General features: G+C 46.4%; 1 pseudogene; it reads left to right on the top strand.

Moving 5' to 3' along the window:
- The first annotated feature begins 3,568 nt into the window (after positions 1–3,568).
- On the top strand, positions 3,569–3,748 carry LOC119435903 (U2 spliceosomal RNA; annotated as a pseudogene).
- Positions 3,749–4,279: the final 531 nt, after the last annotated feature.

Below are 4,279 nucleotides of genomic sequence, written 5' to 3'. Positions count from 1 at the left end.
AGGAATTGGCAATCGGAGAGGGTGGTGAACCGTCGGATCGGCTGCATCTGGCTGGAATTGAAAAAAAATAGAGGATGCGCTGAGCCTGGTAAGCTGGGCGAGTTAGAATTGATGCATTCCTTAACTCAGCGCGGAAAACGAGGGCAACACAGAAAGAGAGAGAAAAAAGGTAAAGGAAACACGGGGAGGTTAACCAGAGATTATCTCCGGTTGGCTACCCTGTACCAGTTGATCCATTGTTATTATTTGCGTGAAGACCTGATTACCAATGTAGGGTAGTAAAAGGAAACCAAGGAGCAGACTGGCAACTGCCATAGGAAAGGGCACAAAGCCTACCTACCCTTTAGAAAAAAAATATTAACAGGTATGTATTAGGTCAGGTAGCCAGTAGTAAATAATGGCTCTGCAGAGAAAAATATGATGGCTCATAAAACTGTCTCCAATGATTCTTTCATTATAGGTTGCTAACGAGTCAAGGCAGCTTTTGATAGAGTGGCCCAATTATGCGCATCATTATGCCACATCGTGCCATTATGGCATTAGCTGAGTGACCACTGTTTTAACTATTACCTTCAATGTCTACCATTCACCAATGGTTTCAGGAAGACGAAACTGCCTGCTGTGGGGGTTATCAAGAGAAGGAGTGAACAAGAGCACTGAATGCTATAAGGAGCTCGAGTCGCTATGCGCTGAGGACACATACGACATAACCGAAACTGAAAACCCGTGCCACCTGCATGATCTCGACGAGCAAAAACGTTCAAGTTTACGAAAGAACGAATAAATTTATAATCAAGCTGTTGAGAAAAATGTTCTAAGAAAAGCTTCCATCAGAGTATTCGCAAGCTTCCCAGCAGAATCAGAAAATGAGCGCATATCTGTGGCCATTCTGCCCTTACGAACCTTGTATTGTGTTGTCGGTTAAATAATGCAGCATGCGCATGATTTGTGGCGACGGCAGGCACCGGCAAGTAGACTAAAAATTCGATGACTGAAACACCAGGTGATTTCATTTCTTGACGGCTGTGTGGGCAACCGACTCATAAGTGCAGCTTTGTGAAACTAAGATCGCTCACAGATGGGTCGTGCTTTATTGTAAACGGTCTTGGCCCTGCCTTGAAATGGCCGTTTGCGAGGACCTCACAGGATTTCTCTAGTAGCATGTCTTCCTCATACACGAGCATAGGACTACAGCATTTAGCTACAGCCTTAGTAGTCGACGTGAAGGGTTCGTCCATCGGAGCGCATGACAGAACTCATCCAAATTACCGCACCGATTGACAGGGTCATGAAGCGCGGCTCTATATATTGACCGGCCACATGGTTGCCGTTTCCCGCCAACTGCAGCTTATGCAACCGTTATCTTTACCGGGAAACGCTAGCGACGAACGCTATGCGCGAAGGCAAGCCTTTTGATTCGTTAGTTTTTCTTACCCCCGCACGGCCGGCACCGCGCCGCTGCTACGAATAGATGGATAGATGCTATGAGCGCCCCCTTTCAAACGGGTAGGTAGGTTGCACCACCAAGCTATAGTTCTCATATGGCCGGAAAAGTGGTGCGCATCAGGTGGTGCTTCAACGAACCCAGCGTCCACGAGGCGCGAGCCGCCCGTTGATCGGCTGCGACCACATGACGTTTTGTACCATTTCCGGGGACACCATCGGATTTTCCGCTTCATGAGCCGTATATTGCTTTCGCATTAAAATATGAAAACATAAAGCAACTACAAAAAGAAAATAATTCCAGAAATTTGGATTAAATTATTGCACAGTACAAATAGCATTCGATATTATGTCCTACATTTCTCCATTGATTATCGTGAAGAATGCCGCAGATGAAGCACCCCTAAAACTATACAGTTGAAAACTGTTTATTTTTTCAGTGCGAAGTTTTCTTAACTTGTTCCTCTTTGCTGTACGTTTATATCCACTATGGAATTGCTGCAAGCGCACTCCATATCTGCACATTGACGACGTGTGGAAGTTGTCTCCAATAAAATGATTACATAGCCAATGGTGACTTCGATTCCGGTTTTCCTGTCAAAAAAGGCCAATGCTCTTATTATTACGTCACAGACGGTTGCATAAAAAGGCGGAATAAAGCACCCGTACAAATTTCCCTTGTGCAAGGCAGAGGTCTTCGATGATTCCCACGTTAGCTGCATCGCACAGCGGCAGGGAAAGCAACGATGCATAGCAACATTGAAAAATTAGCGCGTGCATCTTTTGGTTCATGATGAAGATATAAAAGTTGGAGGGCAGGCTCACCGCCGAAATTCGCTTTGCGCCTGTCGTGATGTATTGTGGCGCAGTGGCACGTTTCTCCATACAAAAACATACTACCGCGAGCGCGACACACCCTTGATTTGTCCGCCACCGTCTATCTCGAGAGAAAAAGTGGTGGCACTGTGCCGACTCCAGACGCACACCTTCTCCAGCCTTCACTTCGTACACAAACTGACCGCTACACGCACATTCATGACCCGGCTGCGGCAGCTCATCGACGGCGTTCCAAGTAATTTTGTAGGCGCGAAAAACTTATTCTCTCCAATGACATCATCATGCCTCCCTTCGCACCAAACACCTGAGGGAAGATGCGGTCCGTGACGAGCTTTTCGAGGTCCGCCAGACCCTAGTCTAACTGGACCATCAGTTCACTGAGATTGCTATGGGGATCTGGCCTAGTGCAACATTTTAGTTTTCTCCTTGCGTTAGGTGCAATGAAACGATTCGCTTTCTTTCTCTCGTGTTTAGGATTCAATTTTTTTGAAATGGCCCTTCGCTATGTGGCCTCGTAATCTTTGGTTGTGCACTGTAAGCTGTAAAACGCCATGTAGGGAGACATTTAGCGCGGAAATACTTGGTTCGGGCGTCAGTCGACACCGATTCAATTACCTCTTGCTGGACCTGCACAAATGGAGGCAAGGAGCTCTCGCTTGAATGCACACCTTGTCCACGCCGATATGAAAACGTAAGTCTTATGTAACCCACGGCTTACTGTGCTTTCTCTTACTTCTTGAAGTTATGTTCACTGGAAACGCAGGGTCACAGCTAGTGCGAAGCAGTTTTGTAAATGTAACATACGTACCATTTACAATTTCTTCTTCACCATCTACAATAAGTCTTGAACGATACGAACAAAAAACGAGTGCCACCCCACTCTGTAAAGGTGGATGACCAACGAAGCTGTGTATGTAGTAATTGCCGTTGCTCCGGCGGGATCGGGATATGCTTGTGAGATCGGGAGACGTGGACGTTTCGCATTTCTTTCCTCTTCGCGCTCCTGGCGGGCAGCACGCTTACGCTTGGCGTCCGTGGCCCGCTCATCGTCGGTGACCTCCTTCCGCCACCGTCACGCCCGTTCCCTCTTCTGTTCACCCCCTCGTTCTTCGTAGGCACGCTGTTCATCAGACCATACAACACTTGGCCTACCCATTTCACAGTCAGAGCAGAACTGAGGAAAGGAGCCTACGTAGAACATGACATCAGAAGACAGAAGACACTCACATTGGTAGGCACTACTTTGAATACGCGGGATGGCGTACACGTGTATGGTGCGAATGTAGGCATGGCCGACGTGGGTCAAAGTGTAGTATCTGTTCTTATGAGCTTAATATCTGATATGGCTTGTATTTGCACCCAAGATAATAAAGACACTTTTGCAAGTTGGCGGAATGCTTGAAGCCTGCTTCAGCTCCACCACGGGTCGGCCCGGTATTGCACTATCTTAGGGAATGACCCAACAGGAAAAATTTCTCTGTCGATGCGACTTGATGGACGGACGCAAAAATTTTCCGAACGTAGCTGTTTACAGCTTCGCCGTAAATCTTTTGTCGTGTTGCATCATTAATTAGTCGCTTAGTCTTCTGCTTTTTGGTAGTGTGGATGTTTTGTGCAGGAGAACATGCCACAAAAAATATAGGTAAGTGATCGCTTAAGTCATACGAAAGCGTCACACCTTTCGATTCATATGAGTTCACATTCGATGCACAAATATCCAGTTCTGTTGCACTGTGCATAGTAAACCTGGTTGGTTGTGTTATGTAGTTTGCTAAACCATAGGTGGATAAAGAAACCTCGAACTTTTTGGCATATGGGTTAGCGCAAGTGCAATCTATGTTCGTATCGCCCATAATGGCACAAATAGCATTAGCACTGCTGACTTCAAGTAGTATGTCCAGGTATTCTATTAAGTTCTAACATGGTCCTGGGGTTGCCGGTAGACACAATGTTGGGCTATGTCAAAATTTCAAGTTGGCCTATTCCCAAATTATACTGG

Source organism: Dermacentor silvarum, unplaced genomic scaffold (assembly GCF_013339745.2).
Source record: "Dermacentor silvarum isolate Dsil-2018 unplaced genomic scaffold, BIME_Dsil_1.4 Seq9988, whole genome shotgun sequence".
NCBI classification, from domain to species: domain Eukaryota; kingdom Metazoa; phylum Arthropoda; class Arachnida; order Ixodida; family Ixodidae; genus Dermacentor; species Dermacentor silvarum.
This window is presented reverse-complemented; position numbering and strand designations above follow the sequence as displayed.